The sequence below is a fragment of the Macaca nemestrina genome, chromosome 5, assembly GCF_043159975.1.
Source record: "Macaca nemestrina isolate mMacNem1 chromosome 5, mMacNem.hap1, whole genome shotgun sequence".
Taxonomy (NCBI): domain Eukaryota; kingdom Metazoa; phylum Chordata; class Mammalia; order Primates; family Cercopithecidae; genus Macaca; species Macaca nemestrina.
The window spans coordinates 130,463,350-130,476,486 of record NC_092129.1 but is presented as its reverse complement, the minus strand read 5'-3'; positions in this window follow the sequence as shown (position 1 = coordinate 130,476,486).

The window sequence follows — 13,137 nt, the reverse complement described above, 5'->3', positions numbered from 1 at the left end:
TTTTGTATTTTTTTAGTAGAGACGGGGTTTCACTGTGGTCTCGATCTCCTGACCTTGTGATCCGCCCGCCTCGGCCTCCCAAAGTGCTGGGATTACAGGCTTGAGCCACCGCGCCCGGCCCCAAAATCCTTTAAACCTTGAGACACCACAGCACATGTCTCTTGCAAGGACAAGGTTGGGGGTAGGGTCACAGATTAATAGCATCTCAAATACAGAACAAAATGGAGTCTCTTATGTCTACTTCTTTCTATATAGAAACGATAACAGTCTGATCTTTCTTTCCTTTCCCCACATTATTGGTATATTGCAACAGGAAAACAATAAAACCTAAGTGACTGAGTGACTCAATGTCTATTTCAATTATCTTTGAGTATGCCTTCCCGTAACGCAGAATTGGAAAGCCAAAAACTACATTTTCCAGATTCCTTCAGGTAGAGTTTCTAAAGATGTGACTTAGGTTGTGACAATTAGACACATTGACATAAGACTACAATTTCAGAGTTGAATAAGTTGTTGGGGGGCAAGGGGGGCAGGACAGGAAGCATCTATTCTGCTTGTGTGGAGCAGAGCAACTCTAGGTTGTGAGTTTGCTAGCTCATTGGCACTCCCTAATTGTGGCAGAAGCAGCAAATCCCCTGGCAAGTCAGTTCCGAGTGTGACTTTGTTCCTAGTAATTCAGCCTCAAATCCACTTCTTCAGCTCTCCCACTGATGGTGTAAGCCCATGAATACCTTGCAATAATCCTTTTGGCTTAAACTAGGTAGGGTAGGCTATGCTTGCTGCACCTGAACCATGACCAGTGTAGTCAGAGAAACCTGAACCTTTGAGAAAAAGCTTGAGAAGAAGCCAGAAAAGTAGCAGTAAAACCAGTACAGGCTGCTACCCTAAAATCAAGGCAGAAGACAGTTTCAATAAGCAATGAAACACTGCGGAGAGGCCAAGATACACACAAATGTGAAGTAAAAACGATTCAGCAAGGAAGTCACAGATGATGTGGAGAGGAACCATTTCATGGAGTAACAGAGGAGGAAGCCATATTGCAGGTGGTTTAGGAGAGTCTCCCATTTTATTTGGACTTAATTTTTTTGAGACGGGTCTCGATCTGTCGCCCAGGCTGGAGTGCAGTGGCGTGATGTCGGCTGACTGCAACCTCCGCCTCCCGGGTTCAAGCAGTTCTCTGCCTCAGCCTCCTGAGTAGCTGGGATTACAGACCTGCATCACCACGCCCAGCTAATTTTTGTATTTTTAGTAGAGGTGGGGTTTCACCATGTTGGCCAGGCTGGTTTCAAACTCCTGACCTCGTGACCCACCCGCGTTGGCCTCCCAAAGTGCTGGGATTACAGGCATGAGCCACCGTGCCCGGCCTAGACTCAATTTATGAAGTAAGAGTCAGGTGCTGACTACATGATTTAAGAGGTACAGGAAGGTGTTTACATTTCCTATTAGTGTGCCTAGAAGCCGACATGGTGGCCCAGTCAGGAGGTAGGAATTTTTCTTCTGTTGTCATCTATTAAAGGGGCTCTAACCCCAACTCTGCCACTGGGAGTTCTGGGAAATTGTTCTCTGAACTTCCATTTTAAAAGAGAAAAAGATCTTTTTTTTTTTTTTTTTTTTTTTTTTGAGACGGAGTCTCGCTCTGTCGCCCAGGCTGGAGTGCAGTGGCCGGATCTCAGCTCACTGCAAGCTCCGCCTCCCAGGTTCACACCATTCTCCTACCTCAGCCTCCCAAGTAGCTGGGACTACAGGCGCCTGCCACCTCGCCCGGCTAGTTTTTTGTATTTTTTAGTAGAGACGGGGTTTCATCGTGTTAGCCAGGATGGTCTCGATCTCCTGACCTCGTGATCCACCCGTCTCGGCCTCCCAAAGTGCTGGGATTACAGGCTTGAGCCACCGCGCCCGGCAAGAAAAAGATCTTAATGGGCCAGGTGCAGTTGCTCGCACCTGCAATTCCGGTACTTTGGGAGGCCAAGGTGGGAGAATTGCTTGAGCCCAGGAGTTTGAGACCAGCCTGGGCAACACAGCAAGACCCCATCTCTAAAAAAAAAATACAAGAATTAGCTGGGTATGGTGGTATATACCTGCATTCCCCACTACTCAGGAGGCTGAGGTGGGAGGATTGCTTGAGCTAAAGAGGTCGAGGCTGCAGTGGGCTAGGATTGAGCCACTGCACTCCAGCCTGGGCAATGGAGTGAGACCCTGTCTCAAAAAAAAAATAATAAATAAAAAAATAAAAAGAAAGAAAAGACAAGACAAAGAAAACGGGCATACTAATACCTGTCCTGCCTTCTGCACAGTCAGAATGGTTAAAGAGATAAGAGCACAGGATTTGGACTTGGTCAGACCCAGGCCTTAATCCTGATTTTGCCCCTAGTTAGCTGTGTGACCTTGGGCAAGTTACGTATACCTAGCTTTCTCCTCTGGAAATTAGGGATAAGAGTATCAGCTTCACAGTGGTTATGATGATTCGTTGAGGTATGTAAGGCATTCAGCACAGTGACTGGCAGGTAGCAAGCTCTCAGAAGATGGCAGTTAATTTCATTTTTTTTTTTTTTTTTTTTGAGACGGAGTCTCACTCTGTCGCCCAGGCTGGAGTGCAGTGGCCGGATCTCAGCTCACTGCAAGCTCCGCCTCCCGGGTTCACGCCATTCTCCTGCCTCAGCCTCCCAAGTAGCTGGGACTACAGGCGCCCGCCGCCTCGCCCGGCTAGTTTTTTGTATTTTTTAGTAGAGACGGGGTTTCACCGTGTTAGCCAGGATGGTCTCGATCTCCTGACCTCGTGATCCTCCCGTCTCGGCCTCCCAAAGTGCTGGGATTACAGGCTTGAGCCACCGCGCCCGGCCGGCAGTTCATTTCATAAGTGGTCCAAAATACCTTTTGGGAAACAATGCTCACTAGTGTTTTATTCACAGGGTTGCTGGCCAAATGAGAAAATGTACAGGAAAGCAAAATGTAATAGGCCTATTATCAGGATGAAAATACACGTAAGAAAAGTCATACCTTAAACCACAAATTTTCTGGGTTCCTTGACAACTAGATTGCACTACAGAGTTCGTAGGGTAGGGAGGAAGAGGAGAAGCTGAACTTCAACTGTTGCAGTTTTTCCTGGGGCTGGCCCTTGTTAGAAAAGTAGACACTCTACCATAGACAGGCAGTTGATTCATGTATATCTCCACAAACCATGTGGCTGGTGGAGCTGAGAAAGTGGAAGGAGTAAAGGGAGCAGAAGATATATTGCTTGAAATTGGGCAAAAGTTCCAAGTATCAAAAACCTCATTCTGACCGACTTCATCACCAAACCCCCTGCTCAGAGGCCTCTGCCTGGGCTTTTGCAGAAAACATGTACAAACTCTATGCAAAGTAAGAATCCAAAATAGCTTATTTAGAAATAAACCACCTGCTTGTACAAACAGGAAGATCTGAAATCCCTGGAGTTGGGCAAGTGAGTTCCTTGCTTCCCTGCCTAGCCCAGCCTCCTCCTGGCCCCCTAGTACCACGAAGGGGTGGAATTACACTCCATTCTCTCCGGCCCCTTTGCTTTCATTTTTCCTCTCCTTTTATTGTATTGTATTGTATTGTATTATATTGTATTGTATTGTATTGTATTTTTTTTGGAGACGCAGTCTCGCTCTGTTGCCCAGGCTGGAGTGCAGTGGCCGGATCTCAGCTCACTGCAAGCTCCACCTCCCAGGTTTACGCCATTCTCCTGCCTCAGCCTCCCAAGTAGCTGGGACTACAGGCACCCGCCACCGCGCCCGGCTAATTTTTTGTATTTTTAGTAGAGACGGGGTTTCACCGTGTTAGCCAGGATGGTCTCGATCTTCTGACCTCGTGATCCTCCCGTCTCGGCCTCCCAAAGTGCTGGGATTACAGGCTTGAGCCACCGCACCCGGCCTTTTCCTTTTATTTTTAGTTGTCATGTAATAATTGTACAAATTGGTGGGAATATAGAGTGCTATTTCTTTTTCTTTTCTTTTTTTTTTTTTTTTGAAACAGAGTCTTGCTCTGACGCCCAGGCTGGAGTGCAGTGGTGCGATCTCAGCTCACTGCAACCTCCGCCTCCTGGGTTCAAGTGATTCTCCTGCCTCAGCCTCGCGAGTAGCTGGGACTACAGGTGCGCATCACTATGCCCAGCTAATTTTTTGTATTTTTAGTAGAGACAGGGTTTCTTTTTTTTTTTTGAGACGGAGTCTCGCTGTGTCTCCCAGGCTGGAGTGCAGTGGCATGATCTCGGCTCACTGCAAGCTCCGCCTCCCGGGTTCACGCCATTCTCCCGCCTCAGCCTCCCAAGTAGCTGAGACTACAGGCGCCCGCCACCACGCCCGGCTAGTTTTTTGTATTTTTAGTAGAGACGGGGTTTCACCATGTTAGCCAGGATAGTCTCGATCTCCTGACCTCGTGATCCACCCGCCTCGGCCTCCCAAAGTGCTGGGATTACAGGCTTGAGCCACCGCGCCCGGCCGAGACAGGGTTTCACAATGTTAGCCAGAATGGTCTGAATCTCCTGACCTTGTTATCCGCCTGCCTCGGCCTCCCAAAGTGCTGGGATTACAGGTGTGAGCCACCGGGCCCAGCTGGAGTGCTATTTCAATACACACATACAATGAGTAATGATCAAATCAGGGTAATTAGCATACCATCACTTCAAACACTTACCATTTCTTTGTGTTGTGAATATTCAAAATCATCTTGAAGCTTTTTGAGAATATACAATAAATTATAGTTAACTGCATTCGCCCTACAGTGCTGCAAAGCACCAGAACTCTCACCCTCCTCCCCTCCCTCAGCCACCCTTCCTATCCTCTAATACTTACAATTCTGCTCTCTACTTCCATGGGCTCAAAAAATTTATTTTGTCTCCCACATGAGTGAGATCATGCAGTATTTGTCTTTCTGTGCTTGGTGTATTTCACTTAACATAATGTCCTCCAGGCTCATCTATGCCACGAAGGACAAGATTTTCTTCTTTTTTATTCCAACCCCTTTTCTTTGCTCCTTCTCATGGGAACACATCAATAAAGGCACCTACTGGTGGCCAAAGGGGGCCCCCTGATGCCACCACCCCATTCTCTACCCCACCCTTTATCCCATCTTTTATTCCTGTCAGAGACTAAACAGAGACAGGGGAATGAGTTTTCACTGTGGATTACTTAATTTTTTCAGGTCACAGTGTTCTAATCAGCAATCATCCATCTTTCTGTTACTTCATTCTGTGAGGCGAAGAATTTAAAGCCTGCTCGAATTCAAGGTCAGGCTGCCTTCTGCAGCTGGAGGCATCCCCAGCAGGCCAAGTCTTCACTCTCTCGGCTGGTGTCAGGGACCTTAGGGAGTGGACAGAATAGCATGTGAACAGAGGCAGTGTGACCAGCCTTGCCACCTGTTTCACACGTGGCACTGCTGGCTGAGTCAGTCTGCTAAGAAATACAGCCCTGGAACTGGTCAGAGAAGGCTTAGTAAATCTCTTCTGATTGCTAACCTCTGAGACCTCACAGCCTATAATTTCCCAAGACAGACCTGTTATTACAAACACTCAACCTAATAATCACTGCCCAAGCCCAGGTGTCCTGAAGAAGTAGGATGTAAGCTTGCACTGAAAAAGGAAAATGATAAGGAGGTATTTGCCCAGCAAAGACATTCTGTAGAACAGATGACATGGATACATTGTACTGCCTTCCTCCAGCTTCCCACAGCACCTACCAAAGTCCTGGCAAGCCATCAAATTAGGCTTATAGGTAACTGCCCTTTCTGTAGGCTACATTCAAATTTTTCTAAGAGATAATTTGATTTCATTGAATTCAACCCAGTGAGTTTACACATTTATTTTAGCATCTATTCTCTGCTTGGCACTGTGTGGATGAGGCATGAATTAAAATATCAGGGCCGGGCGCGGTGGCTCAAGCCTGTAATCCCAGCACTTTGGGAGGCCGAGATGGGCGGATCACGAGGTCGGGAGATCGAGACCATCCTGGCTAACACCGTGAAACCCCGTCTCTACTAAAAATACAAAAAAACTAGCCGGGCGAGGTGGCGGGCGCCTGTAGTCCCAGCTACTCCGGAGGCTGAGGCAGGAGAATGGCGTAAACCCGGGAGGCGGAGCTTGCAGTGAGCTGAGATCCGGCCACTGCACTCCAGCCCGGGCTACAGAGCAAGACTCCGTCTCAAAAAAAATAAATAAATAAATAAAAATAAAATATCAGGTCAGTGTACACTCGACAGAATTGTAGAAATGAGAACCTTTACTTTTTCACAGTGAAGACCGAGGAAGCTGACAAGAACGCTTTTGGTCTTCCTTCCCTCTACCCCAGACTCTCCCAAAGCCATACTTCTCTCTCTCTCTCTTTCTTTCTCTCTCTTTCTCTCTCTCTCTCTCTCTCGCTCGCTCTGCGGAAAGAAAAATTGAAAATTTTTATCTAAGGCTTTTTCCAAGAATTTGAACCTCATAGGGAATATTGCTTCATCATCAACATTTTCTTTCATTTCAACCTCTTTCCACCTGCCCGAAAAACATGTTTGAATCTAACCCACCCCTGCTGTTCTTTCTCTACCTTCATTTCTTCCGGGATACAGTTTTTCATCTTTTGCTCATGCAATTAATCATTTACTCATTAATTTAATAAGCACTTAGTGATGCACAGTATGAGTAAGACCCTTTCCTAGGCTGGAGACAAAAATGAAGAAAGCCTTGTTCCTATAATGAAGCAGTCCCCAACCTTTTTTGACACCAGGAATTGTGTGGCCTAAGTGGGTTACATAGTCCCTCTGAGACTCGGTTTACCCAAAGATTCTGTCAACTGGGAATAACTATGTATTTGAGAGTTATTGTGAGGGTTAAATGATATGTTGTATGAAAAGCTGTCACATGGTCAGTGCTAAACAAATATCAGTCACCTTTCCTCTCATGACACTATACATTCTTAGCTCTTTGCCTATTCCTCAGACTGCTTAACCTAGAATTTCTTTGCTGGATCTGTGTCCTCCCTATCCCCCTGAATTGTAGGCATTACTTAACAGAAATTTGTTTTTACGGGTTACCCAGGATCCCCTCACCAAAATTCCAGGGAAAGTTCAGGACTGTAGTTTGGAGACCCTGCCTCTTCCCACTTCCAGCACCATCCCTCATCCCCAGCCTGAGTGGTCTTGGGAGAGCAGAACTAGAGTGACATGTGACCCAGGCTTGGCCAATCAGAGCCTTGCATTCTCCTGAAAGAACAACGATTCATTCAGTGATGGGCACGAGACTCCTCTAGACTTCTTGGCTTATGTGAGCCACGAATTCCTCTTTTTGCTTAAGCTCTTTGGATTGGGCTTTCTGACACTTACAAGCAAAGGAGCTTGAACTGAGAGAGAAATAAGTTAACACTCACTCCTCATTCATTTAACAAATGCTTACTAAGCATGTTCCATGTACTAAAGACTGTGCTAAGAACTGGAGATACAATAGTGGCTAGATGCCATCCCTATCTTCAAGAAGCTTATTGTTTCACAAGAGAAAAGTGAGTAGGTAATGATAATACTGTGCTGTTGGAACTACAGAAAGGAGATGTACCACACGCTACTAAAGCCCATAGAGGGGACAATCTAAGTTGGTGTCATGGAAGGCTTTCCAGAGTGTGTAATCTACATGGAGACCCAAAAGATACATGGCTGGGCAATGATAAGGGGAGGGGTGAAGAGTGTTTCATGCAGTGAGAAATAGTAAGCAAAGGCTTAGAGAAAATAGAACACGGCATTTTTGGAGACCTGTAAGGAGTGTAATAGTGTTCTAGGGAGAAGGTCAATCAAGAATCTAGAGAGGTAAGCAAGAGCTAAACCATGAAAGACTTTGTAAGCTTAAGGAGTTTCAGTGACAATTTGAAAGGCTTTGAGCAGGCACGTAGGAGGAAATGGTCACCTACTGCTGCATACACGAATGTGTCATCCATTCCCACAGCTGTAAATCTCCTCCACTTCTAGGTAGATTATGTTCCTATCTATGTCTCAGGCCTTGTCCTGAGCTCCAAGTAGGCAACTCCATGTGGATTTCCTATGGGAACTTCAGATAAATCTCCATCTTCCTCCCTTCTCTTAAGTCCTCAGATTCAGTAATAGCATTGTCCTCTTTCCAGTCTGACTGGCTTTCAGGCTCTGAGTCATCTTTATTTCCTCCCTTCCCTACACCATACTCAATGGCTGCCAAGTCATGGCAATTATATATTCAGAATGTCTCCCATTTTTATGTGAACTGAAGGAATTATATTTTTAATTTCCCAGAAAGCTTTTTTATCTTTCTTCTTCTGGTAACTGAGCTGGGTATGTGACCCAGGCCTGGCTGCTCATAGTGTATGTGGCAGATAGACGCTTGGGTGACCCCCACAGGATCCCCACTTCCTGGCATTCACGCCTTCATGTGACCCTCTCTCCTTAAGTGTGGGCAGAAACTATAATTTCCTTTTCTGCAATAGACTATGGCAAAGGTGAGACGATGTCACGTTCATAATTACATTACATTGTATGAGATCCATCTTGCTAGGAGACTTGCTCTGGAGATTTTAATTGCTGTTCTGATGAAATACGTAGCCATGTTGGGGAAAGCCCACCTGACAAAGAACTGTGGGCAGCTTCTAGGAGGTGAAGACAGCCTCCAGCCAACAGCCAGCAAGAATGCACAGACCGGCCGTGCGTGGTGGCTCACGCCTGTAATTCCAGCACTTTGGGAGGCCGAGGCGGGCGGATCACGAGGTCAGGAGATCGAGACCATCCTGGCTAACATGGTGGAACCCCATCTCTACTAAAAGTACAAAAAATCTGCCAGGCGCGGTGGCAGGCACCTGTAGTCCCAGTCACTCGGGAGGCTGAGGCAGGAGAATGACGTAAACCTGGGAGGTGGAGCTTGCAGTAAACCGAGGTCGCACCACTGCACTCTAGCCTGAGAGACAGAGCGAGACTCCGTCTCAAAAAAAAAAAAAAAAAAAAAAAAAAGAATCCACAGACCTCAGTCCTACAGCTACAAGGAAATAAATTCTGTCAACAACCTCAATGAGCTTAGAATAAGATCGTTTGCCATTGAGCTTCCATGTGAAAACCCAGCATTGGCCAACCCCTTGATTTCAGCCTTGCAGAAAATCCAGGTAAGCTGTGCCAGGAGCTGTACTCCTGACCTATAGAAACTGTGAGATAAGAAATGCATCTAGGGTTGAAAAATTACCTATTGGTTACAATGTGCATTATTCAGGTGATGGGTACACTAAAAGCCCAGACTTCACCACTATTCAATATATGCACATAGGAAACCTGCACTTGTGCCCCCCAAATATAGAAAAATAAAGATAATAAAAAATAAAAAAGAAATGCATCATATTTTAAGTCACTAAGTTAGTGATAAATTTTTATGCAGCAATAGGAAACAAATATGATGTTCCATTCTCATTGCCTGGAAGATACGTTACTTGCATATATACTGACCATTTTTCTCTATGTTCTTTCTGTTAGAATACTAATTATGTTTTAGATATTGGAAACCCATGCGCTTTGAGAGCACCTCTCCAACTCTAGGAGGGTATAGGGTTAATTAGTCCAAGCCAGCCATGTTTTATCCAATTTGCCTCACCAACGACAGGCTATGCCAGCGTGTGTATCCTAATCCATATTTAAGAGGGTATTTCCTGGGACACTTTCCTCGCCCTTAATATGGAGGCAAGTCAAAGACTTGCTTCTTCCTGCCCTGGACTTTTGCTACTTGATATGATTCTGGGATATACAGCAACCATCTTGCGCTTGAAGGGAAAGTTAAGAGAACAGCAGAGAAGCCTACCAGGGACCCTGATGTTATTGAGTCACTATATCTATCTGTCTGTCTATCTATCTATCTATCTATCTATCTATCTATCTATCTATCTATCTTTTTTTTTTTGTTTTTTGAGACAGAGTCTTGCTCTGTCTCCAGGCTGGAGTGCAGTGGCGCAATCTCGGCTGGCTGTAACCTCCGCCTCCTGGGTTCAAGCAATTCTCCTACCTCACAGTCTCACCTGTAGCTGAGACTACAGGTGCCCGCCACCACACCCGGCTAATTTTTTGTATTTTCAGTAGAGATGGGGTTTCACCATGTTAGCCAGGATGGTCTCGATCTCCTGACCTTGTGATCTGCCCGCCTCTGCCTCCCAAAGTGCTGGGATTGCAGGCATGAGCCACTGCGCCCAGCCTGAGTCACTGTATTAACCTCATAACTTCTTGTAAGTAAAATATATCATCCTCATTATTTTAGCCATTTTTAAATGGGTATCAGTAGCTCCCAGCCAAAAGCGCTCTAACTGAAACCTTGTAAAAGATTCAGAGCAAGGAATGGGCATGTCACCAAAACAGGGCCTCTCAGAGTTGATTGATGTCCGGATTCTGGACAAAGTTCTTTAGGCTTGCTAAGTTGGAGAAGGAAGTGAATCCCAAACTAACGGGCACTGTCTTTACTACCACATTCACAGGGCCTCTGTGCAGAAATGAATGAGGCCAAACTCATGGAGAGAGGGAGACACATAGCAGTAATAAGTCACCATGCTGTCACTGAAGCTTTGGTGTCCTGGAGCTCATTTTGTTTGGTTCTTTTAAATAACCTCACATTCTTTCCAGCTATGTCAACTAATGAATGCATTCTTTTGCTTACCTGAGGTTGCGCTCTATTTCTATCACTTGCACTGAAAGTAACCCAAGAATGCACTTTCTTTTCTGCCCCTCTAGAGTCCACAGCCAGCTGACATAATGTATTGCCCATTAGTTGGTCTCTCTCACCCTTTAGTCCATTTTTTCTCTGTGTATGGTTATGCCATTTCCCTCCGAAAAGCCCCCAGGGCTCCTCAAGGAAGGCAGCTTAAAACCAGAATTCCTCAGACTGACATTCACAATCTAGCCCCAGCCTACGTTTTCAGCATTTTCTATTACAGTGTTTCTTAAACTTTTCACTTTCGACTACCACTCACAATAGGAAATATTGTATATACAAGCATTTTAAACTTTTATTTTATTTTATTTATTTATTTTTATTTTTATTTTTTTGAGACGGAGTCTCGCTCTGTCGCCCAGGCTGGAGTGCAGTGGCGCGATCTCGGCTCACTGCAAGCTCCGCCTCCCGGGTTCACGCCATTCTCCTGCCTCAGCCTCCCGAGTAGCTGGGACTACAGGCGCCCACAACCGCGCCCGGCTAATTTTTTGTATTTTTAGTAGAGACGGGGTTTCACCATGGTCTCGATCTCCTGACCTTGTGATCCGCCCGCCTCGGCCTCCCAAAGTGCTGGGATTACAGGCGTGAGCCACCGCGCCCGGCAACTTTTATTTTTTTTAACTTGAAATGGAGTCTTACTCTGTCGCCCAGGCTGGAGTGCAGTGGCAGGATGCATTTTAAACTTTTATATTCAATTGTTGCAAAAATATTAAGAGCTCCTACCTTACCTTGAGATGCATGATAGTAATAAGGTTTTCTTTCTGTCTTTAATTTTATTTATTTATATATTTATTTATTTATTTATTTATTTATTTATTTTGAGACAGAGTCCCACTCTGTCGCCCAGGCTGGAGTGCAGTGGCATGATCTCTTCTTACTGCAACTTCTGCCTTCTGGGTTCAAGCGATTCACCTGCTTCAGCCTTCCAAGTAGCTGAGATTACAGCATGCACCATCATGCCCAGTTAATTTTTGTATTTTTAGTAGAGACAGGGTTTCACTGTGTTAGAAGGCTGGTCTCGAACTCCTGACCTTAGGTGATCCACCTCCCTCGGCCTCCCAAAGTGCTGGGATTACAGGCATAAGCCACCGCACCTGGCCTCTTTCTGTCTGTAATTTTAAGAATCAGTTGTTTAGTGACATATTGAATATTTTAAGAAAAGTCATCTTTTTTTGTCTTTTACATATATGAACAGGAAATGAAATAAGTAGCATTTTCAATATAAATCAAAGTGTTTATACATTCAAAGTTTCCCCCAAGAAGAGCTCATTTTAAAAAATTTAATTGAAGGGAAGCCAGTAGAAAATGTTCTGTCAAGTTACCTAAAATATAGCAGATCTTTAGTCACTTGAAATAGAATTAAGTGAGTAAAAAGGAAGTTTGCATTAGTGTTGATATAACAAGTTTCAGTTGAAAGGAGTTGGCTTGCTGAACATTGATATTCTCAGCACTCCCAATCTCTGTTATGAACACATTCCTCTATCTTTCAGTAACATCTTGTATCCTTTTCTCATAGACCTTGCCAACCTCCAGCCACCATGTTGTGTTTCATATTTTTTAACTTTTTATTCTGAGATACTCGTAGACTCACAATTGTGAGAAATGTTATAGAGAAATCTCCCATACCCTTCACCAGTTTCCCTCAATGTAACATCTTGTTTAACTATAATATTACAACTAGGAAGTTGATGTTGATACAATACACTCATCTTGTTCAAATTTCACCAGTTTTACATGCACCCAATTTTGTGTGTGTGTGTTTGCGTGTGCGTGCACATTTAGTTCTATATAGTTGATCACAGGTGTAGAATTGTATGACCACCACCACAGTTGGACATGGAAAAGTTTCATCCTGGGGATTCCTCATGCTGCACTTTTAAAACCACAGCCACATCCTGCTCTTCCTCCTCCCCTAACCTTTGGCATCTCCTAATCTAGGGGTCCCCAACCTCCGGCCACTTTCTGATACCAGGCTGCACAGCAGGAGGTAAGTGGCAGTTGAGCAAGCATTGCTGCCTGAGCTTCACCTCCTGTCAGATCAGCCACCGCATTCGATTCTCATAGGAGTGGAACCCTATTGTGAACTGTGCATGCTAGGGATCTAGGTTGCGTGCTCCTCCTGAGAATCTAATGCCTGATGATCTGAGGTGGAACAGTTTCATCTCGAAACCATACCCCTACTCCCTATCCATAGAAAAACTGTCTCCCACAAAACCGGTCTCTGGTGTCAAAAAGTTTGGGGACCATTGGACTAATCTTTTCTCCATTTTTATAATTTTGCTATTTCAATGATATTGTGAAAATTGTGAAAATGGACCATTCAGTAAGTAACCTTTTAAGATTCCTTTTTTTTTTTTTTTTTTTTTTTTTTGCTTAGCATGATTCCCTTGAGATCTATTCAAGTTGTTTCCTGTATCAATGATTCATTCTTTTTTATTGCTGAGTCGTACCCC